The sequence below is a fragment of the Echinops telfairi genome, unplaced genomic scaffold (genome assembly GCF_000313985.2).
Source record: "Echinops telfairi isolate 266 unplaced genomic scaffold, ASM31398v2 ScPeMD7_23;HRSCAF=83, whole genome shotgun sequence".
NCBI classification, from domain to species: Eukaryota; Metazoa; Chordata; class Mammalia; order Afrosoricida; family Tenrecidae; genus Echinops; species Echinops telfairi.
Window position 1 is genome coordinate 36,643,389 of NW_022103920.1, and position 9,149 is coordinate 36,652,537.

Sequence of the window (9,149 nt, forward strand, 5' to 3'; positions counted from 1 at the left end):
CCCCGTACAGCTCCTGTTTGCCCCTTCCAACAACAGCAACAAAAGCAACCTTCCACATTGCTAGTTTGATATTCTCTTTCTATGACTGTACTTATTTGCCTATTTCTTATCAATATATTACTTGCCACTGAGTCCATTGCAATAGCGACCTTATGTGCAACAGAATGAAGCACTGCTCAGTCCTGTGCTGTCCTCACAATTGTTCCTGTATTCGAGTCCATTGTTGCAGCCACTGTGGCAATCCATCTTGTCAAAGGCCTTTCACTTTTTCATTGCCCATTCCATCACCACGCATGATATGCTGACACGCCCAAAGCATGTGAGCCTCGCCTCTAAGGAGCATTCTGGTTGTACTTCTTTCAAGACAGATTGGTATGTTCTCTTGGCAGTCCATGGTCCTTTAAATATTCTAAACCCGCACCATAAATCAAATACATTGATGCATTTTCATTTCTTATCAATCTGAATGAAAAAACTCCAATTTTTCCAAAGTTGAAAATTTTTTGTTCTGTACTTTAGCATTTCTGCTCACATCACCTCAAATTTAGTGAACAGGAACCCCTTCAGGCCATCTCAGGGGCGCTTGATCGGCCCATCGCTGACTGAGCACTGCCTTACTGTGTGGGATAAAGAGATGTGCCAAGCTCTTCTCATTTCACCCTATTCCGGGGACAGCATCACCTACTTCTTTCAGGATGTTAACTCGTTCCACGTCTCAGACTGAGGTGAATACCAATCTGGCCTAGCGATTTATTTCTCCAACAAATTACTTTCCTTGTGCAAATTTAATGAACATTTGAACAGTCATTCTTGAAGTTCAGTTCATAGACTCAATTAAATAAAATCTCACAATGTCCATTCTACATTTAAGAGATTGGAGAAATATATATTCAGTTGTATATCAGATGCTGTTGATTTTAGTCAAAATTGCTGTTAAGTGCCATTCAAGCACTCATAGCAACCGGTGGACACCAGAGCAAACGCCTGATCTTGCAGTATCCTCACAACAGTTACTATGTTCAAGCCCATTACTGCAGCCACTGTGTCAATCCGTCTCCTTGAAACTCTTCCTCTTTTTAGTGGCACCTCTTCTTGACCGATTATATGGTCCATCTCTAAAGACTGGTCCATTTGACAACATCTCTAAAATACATGACATTAAAATTGCATCATAACTACTACTAAGAAGCACGTTGGCTGTGATTTTTCCAAAGTAGTTTGTTGATTTTTCTAAAAAGTCATGGTTTATTCATACTGTTGTTGGTAGATGCTGTGCAGTTGGTTCCAATCACATAGCAATCCTACGTACAACAGAATGAAACACTACATACGACAGAAGGAAACACTACGTACAACAGAATGAAACACTTCTATATCCCAGGCCATCTCATAACTATTAAGTTTGGACAAACTGTGCAACTGTTGTGTCAATTAATCTTGTTCATGGTCTTCTTCTTGTTCACTATTCCTCTACTTTATCAAATATAATATCTTTTCTGGGTACTACTACCTCCTGATAATATTTCCAAAGAATATGAGAAATCTCACCATGCTATGAGGAGTATTCAGGCTGCATTTCTTCCAGGAAAGATGTTTGTTCTTCTGATGGTCCATGGTACTTTCAATATTCTTCACTAACACTATAATTCAGACACAACTTTTTTTCCTTTGATCTTCCTGATTCATTGTCCAACTTTCAAACGCAGATGCAATGACTAAAAAGATTATGATTGGGTCACTGAAAGTGACATCCCACCCCTTCAACACATCAAAGAAATCTTGTGCAGCAAATTTGCACAATGCAATTTGCCATTTGATAGCTTGATTTCAGCTTCCATGGGCACTGATTGAGGATAGAAGTACAATGAAATACTTTATAACTTCAATATTCTCACCAATTTTATCAGGTTGCCTCATGCTGTTGTATGAATTTTTGTTTTATCTGTGGTGAGGTTCAGGCTACACCAAACTCACTACTATTAAGTTAAGAGTGACTAAAGGCTACACACTTTAATTTTCATCAGTAAGTGTCTCAAATCTTCACTTTTAGCCAGGAACAGGGAGTCATCTTCATTTAACGGGTGCTGATACCGCATTATTCATATTGCTCAGCTTTTAAAATTATTTGCTCAGCATGTAGATTGAATAAGTCTGATGAAAGGATACAGCTCTAGCATACATCTTTCCTGATTTTACAAACAGTATATGACCTGTTGTTGTTTTTTTGAAAACTGTCTTTTTGGTCTATGTACAGAATCACATATGTGAGATTAAATGTCCTAGAGTCCCCATTCTTTGTAAAGTTCTCCATATTTTTTTATGATCCACACATAAAAAATGTCTTTCCATTGTCAATAAAATAACAAGGTAACATCTTTCTCATAGTTTCTGCTTTCAGTCATCAAACAGCAGCCAATTACATCAGCAATGATATCACTCATTCCAAACCCTCTTCTGAGTCGGGTTCTCATATTTATGGCAGTCCTCTGTAAGTGTACTTCTACGTTTAAAACGCCTTCAGTAAAACTTTATATGCATGTGATACTGATTATATTGTTCAATAACGTCTGCATCCTGTTGGGTCACCTTTCTTTGGAATGGGTACACATATGGATCCTTTCCAGTAGGCTAGTTTAGTAGGGTAAGTGACTATCTTCCTGGGTTTGTTTTTATTTTTGCTTTTTGCATAAATAAGTGAGTGATTCCATCATCACATCCATTTGTTGAATGGTATTCTTTTGGTTCCTGAGACCTTGTTTATCGTCAATGTGTTAACTGCCGCTTGAACTTCCTACTGTATTACTATTGATTCTTGACCATATGCTACCTCCAGAACTGAGGGAACATTGACAAATTCCTTTTGATATAGATCTCTGTGTATTCCTTCCACCATCTTGTAATGCTTCCTGTATTGGGTCATATTTTACCTGTAGAATCCTTCAGTATTACCCCTAGAGATTTGACTTTCTTCTTTAGTCCTTTCAGTTTGAGACATGCTGAGTATGTTCTTACCTTTTGGTTTCCTAACTCCAGGTCTTGGAACATTTCATAAGACTTCATCTTTTCTTCTGGATCCATCCTTTGAACTCCTTTGTTCAGTTCTTTTATTTTATCATTTCTTCCTTTCTTTTTAACTTGTTCAAGAGCAAGTTTCAGTCTTTTTGCACATCCAGTTTGGTCTTTTACTTATGTTCTGTATCATTAAGGATCTTTTGTTTTCTTTGTATATGATATCCTTGATGTTTGTGATATTTAGGTTTATGTGCCAAGTAGGCCAAGTATAATCAGGTCACAGCTTGATTGGAAGACAACTGAAATTAAAAAAGCTGCTTCAACCTGTATGCTACACTACCTTTCGGTCAAGTCAACCCGAGAATCATGCCACTAGAGCCAGAGATGAATGACCTGTTTCACGTGCTGTTGGTGTGAACTTGAGGCAGGGGGATCCTATTGCCATGCTTGAGTTCCAGATCCCATCAGAGCCTGCTTTGCTAAGCGCCTGAGCTACTGATTGTTACTGAGCCACCTGCTTTCTGCTGCAGGCAGACTCTCCCTGCTTGGCTTGCAGGAAGATTCTGCTCTCTGCTTCTTTGATATTGTACCCAGCAGCCCATATGAGTTTAAGGACTTCCAGTTTATTAACTGTTCCATTAAAATGAGTTGAACTGAGTCTTCTCTACAGCTGTGTGGACTAATTTGCTGTTAAAATCCTTCTTGCTATATAAATTTTATCTATCTATCATCTATCTATCTATCTATCTATCTATCTATCTATCTATCTATCTATCTATCTATCATCTATCTATCTATATTCATAAGTGTCCTGGTTTTATTTCTCTAGAGAACCCTGCCTAACACCATGTTGTTCCACAACTTGTTTGGTTTTCAGTCCCCAGTGTCCAATCAATTCTGTTCTTGAGCTAGTCTATAAATCTAGCTGAGGCATATTAAATACTATAATTTGGCTCTCATGAACTTTAAAAATTTTTCTTTAACTTCAATCTAAATTTTCATACGAACAATTGATTATCAGTTTCATAGTCCATCTGTAGCATTGTTCTGACTGAATATATTAAGATTCTCCATCATCCAATTTAATCAGTTTGATTTGTGTATTGCATCTTGTGAGGTCTACATTTATTGATGCTGTTTAAGTTGTCAAAAGAGACATTTCCAGGTCTAATTAGTTTCCCCTTACTGGTGTGTAGACCTGCTGCTGAGGGCCTATCCCCAGTGTATCCGAACTTGAGTGCTCAATAAACTTGCCCTGCTGCCTACTCCTAAAAATTCAATAAACCAAGGCATTTCCAGAGTACAGGTGGTTGGTCTTGCAAAATTCTATCACGTGATCTCCAGCTTCTTTCTTTTTATCAAAGTCACACTTCCAATTACAGATTTTTCTATGTTTCCAACTTTCATAGTCTAATAATTATCAATATGTTTTGATCATGTATTTTAATCCCTTTCAGACTGTAGAATCGATGGGTTTTCAATTTAATCTTTGGAATTTGTTGTTGGTGTGTGAATTTGAATGTTTGTCACATTTACTGGTCGTTCTTAGATACTATCCTCCCACTGGCAACATTGTACTTTAGGACAGATCTTAAAATGTACTTTTGGCAATGAACATGGTGCAATTTCTCTTCCATTTCCCATTCCCAGCAGAGTACATTGCTCATTTCAAAGTAGCCAATACCAGTCTGTTACAGCATGTTCATGGTGTTAATGGCTTGGACTGTTTCTCATCAAACATTTCATTTGAAGTTTTTCACTTGAATTTTTTCCTGGATTTAAACTTTGTAAAATCCATGTTCCAATTATTGATGAGTGTTTACAGCTGCTTCGTCTCATTTAGATATGTTTAATAAAATTATGGAAGTACACAAACTTATTTAAATCACATAATGTATGAGCAGATTCAACAAAATATAGTCTATTTCTTCTGGTAGGCAAGGAGAAAATTTGAATAAACATCTAAGTGATATCCCTGCCTCCCTTTTCAACATCTTTGGCTTCACTTCTACCTCGACACCTTACCTGATTACTGTCACACACTGGCTTTCCCTTTTTGGAAATCCTATTGCTCAATTAGTTATTTTAGACACCTAATGTAACAGTGTGCTACAGTTTAATTGTGTTAACAAAAGCAATGAGAATGTCAGCACTTTTTAACCTAAAAGATATTTTACCTAAAATGAGTGTTAGCACTAAAAGCCCTGCAAGAACAAAGCATTCATTTCAGCAATGCTGCCATTACTCAAATCAGTTTGTAATTCCTGTTTTGAAATTGTTACCAGCAACAGGTTACAAATCATACAGGCCCTTTCCTTGTCGTGGACTAATGTCTTTTCTAGTGAGGCTTCATGTTACCTTATGAAATAGCTTTCCCTGTTAACTTTACCCTTCATTTCAACTGCTTTAACTTCAGACTCTTTTATGGATTGAATTGTGCTCCTCCATTCTCCCAACCCCAAGATGAGCACGGGATTCCTTGTCCTTGTGAACCTATTTTGAAATATGGTCTTTAGAGCAGGCACTGAAACAGACACAAAGGAGGCAGATGACAAGAAACACAAAGGAACAGTAAGGCATGCCAAAGATTGTCTATCCGCAAGTATCAGAAAGCAGGAGAGAGACTCACAGAAGGTATCAATAAGTTGAGACCAGGATTTGAACTTCAGGACCCCCTAAAGAAGCAGTTCTCAATCTGTGGGTCACGACCCCTTTAGGGGTCAAACGAATCTTTCACAGGGGTTGCCTGATTCATAACACTAGCAAAATTACAGTTATGAATTAGCAACAAAAATCATTTATGGTTGGGGGTCACCACCACATGAGGAGCTGTATTAAAGGGTTGCGGCATTAGGAAGGTTGAGAACCACTGCCCTAAACTGTGAAAATATCTGTTTTGAATGGCCCCAGTTTGTGGTGTCTTTGTTATGGCAGCATGGGGTGATTACGACTAATCCTTTATATATGCATACACTGATAAAGGAGAAAGTATAAATTTCTGTACACATTGATCATTAGTTTTGTTATTCAAATGTGGCTAGAATACATAACACATTGAAGACAGGAGGCTTAGATTCTTCCTCTTGGGAGCTCATGAACTAATTGGAATAACAGCTACATAAAGCCATTGATACACAATATGCCTCATTGTATAATAAATGTTTATACACACATGGAAGGGCCTTACAATTCATGGAAAAACTCAACTACCTCTCAATTCCACTTTTCCACAATTTTTATTGAAGACTCTCGTGTGTGTGTGTGTGTGTGTGTGTGTATGTGTGTGTTTGAATGAAAGAACTTCAAAAGTTCATGGTAGATGGTATTAAACAATAAAAATATTAACTCTGTTTTCAGCATATGGTTGATAAAGGCCAAGAAACTTTGTAAGGGATGATACGAGGCATTTATATCTCTAAAGAACGGAGGGTCTCAGGAATTTAAGCATGTCAATGCAGTCTTTTGATATCATTAACTGAAGAAAGAGGAGCTCTTTTAAATATTTTTAAATTAGGAAACAAAAAGAGTTGAAAGGCGACAATGGAATGCCTAATCATTTCCCATGGAAACACATACAAAATTGCAGTTCTTGACAAGAGGAATGAGCAAGAGTGTTGTTATGGTTGAGGACTCTCTGGTGAAGCTTTCCCAGGTATTTTTCTACCACAATTTTGATTAACAACAGACTCCCATAATGAGAAATTATCATTCTTTGTCCCTCCAGAAAGTCAATAAGCAAAATTCCTTGAGTATACAAACAAAAAACACACTGATATTACCAATTTAAAAACGAAATGGGGGGGGGGGAAGCTGATACTACTGATAAAACCATGCTTTATCCCCTATTACAATTCAGCAAAGAAATGCATCAGGATCTTGATCCCACTCATTTAAAATTTCCAGCAAAAGCTCTGTTCTTATCTCAGGTTTATCTGGGTATAATAGTTTTATCTGGGTATAATAGTTTGGCACCCTTCCAGCAGAAAGTTTACTCAGCTTTAATTTTTCAGTCCAAATTGTGTATGTTGATCCAGTTGAGGTGTCTATTATGTTTCCTATAGCTTCAACTGTTTGTTAATAGTCAGTACTCTTCAATTAGGGAATGAAAAAGTATTTCCTCAAAAACTGATGTGGGTGGTATGCTGCATTGGGCTTCATATTCAACCTTGTCTTGTTCCTGCTTAAATGAATTATACACTTGTAGACTGCTGATTTATTTGACTATTGGCCTCATAAGCTTTTCAGAAAGCATTAGTGATTGCATCATTCTTCTATTCAAGATTCACCATAAATTTGCTGTTTGTTCTTGCTTCAATTTTAGCAGAATTCATGTTGCTCTGGTAGGGACTCTTCAAACTGATGCATTATGCTTCTTAATGACTGAAACTGGATATCATTCAGAAATGTTATAACAAGTTAAAAACCAAAAAACTCACAGCCATCGAGTCAATTATGTCTCCCAATGAGCTATTTCAGTATGAGTTATTTTAGTGCATATTTTTGAAATACAAAAACATGTATCTTAATACAAGGATAGTTTTCAGGCATTGCCACTAGACAACAATTCAAGATGTAGTACAGGACTTACTTATGATCTAGGAAGGGACATAGAAAGAGACTTTATTAAAGTGCAGTTTTGGATATCAGAAGTCAAAGACTAAAAACTGAAGTCAAATAAAATGAAAAATTAAAGAAAAATAATGTGCTCATCTGCCACTTTCCTTGTGTAAGGCACTGGTTCTCAACCTTCCTAATACTGAGACCCTTTAATACAGTTCCTCATGTTGTGGTGACCCCCCAACCATAAAATTATTTTCATTGCTACTTCATAACTGTAATTTTGCTACTTTTTATGAATCAGGTGACCCCTGTGAAATGGTCATTTGACCTCCCAAGGGGTCGCAACCCGCAGGTTGAGAACCGCTGGTCTAAGGAAATCAGACTGGGAAGAAAGTCTCCTGCTTTATAGGAGGAAGGAGACATTAACAGGGTGTCTCTCAGAGGCCTGAGTTTCTGATGATTAGAGGATGACTAGAAAAAATCATTTTCTAATCATGCGCTTTGATTTTGATGAAGAGCAAAGTAGAGGGTGAATGTAGGCTGCTGGGAATCAAGGGCAATGTTTCTTAAGCTTAAAATTCAGAGAATGCTGGCAGAAAATAGGGAACTAACAACAAGTACAAGAAAGAAGAAATGTCCTGGAATTTATAGGATAATGGTTACACAACTCATATGAATGTGGTTAAGCTATTAAAATGTATGAAGTGTGATTTGTATGTCTATGAAATTGTTACAAATACACAAACTACTTTTAAACTATTTAAAAAAAAATCTTTGCCAACTTATTTCTTCTTCAAAACCCAAGTACATTTGTCAGTGTAGTCCATTCCAAGCTCGTGGTTAAAAAGGCCGGGTCAGTTTGCTTCCTGCTAGATCATGGATGCCTCCTCAGTGCCTAGCCCTTACTGAGCGCTCAATACATATCTGTTGACAAAATGCCAAATTGTTGTTGTTGTTGGGTGTCTGCAAATAGGTTCCAACTCATAGCAACCCTATGTGAAATAGAAGAAACCACTGGATGGCCCTGCACCATCCTCAAAAGTGCTGCTACATTTGAGTCCATTGTTGCAGCTACTGTGTAAACCCAGTTCCTTATTGGTCTCCCTCTTTTCCACTGACCCTCCCCTGTACCAAGGACTGGCCTCTCCAGAGACTGTGTCCAGAACACTTGAGAGAAGTCTTGGCATCCTTGCTTCTAAGGAGCATTCTGATTTTACTTCTTCCAAAACAGATTTACTTGCCTTTCTGTTCCATAGCATTTTCAATATTCAATATGCAAAATCAGTTTAGCTATTTTCCAATAAGAAAAGCAATACACCTCAAATTATTTATGTTATCTAGTCTACTGATAATTAATAAAAAGATGCTATTGCCTTGAATCTATCAACTGAAAAAAAAAACTTTAATTGAAACAGAGCGTTGACATCTCCTATAAAGATTAACTTCTATGCAATGTCTTTCCTCAGGTCAAAGTTTGGTTTTTTTTTTCTAATCATTTTATTAGGGGCTCATACAACTCTTATCACATTCCATACATACATCAATTGTGTAAAGCGCATTTGTACATTCATTGCCCT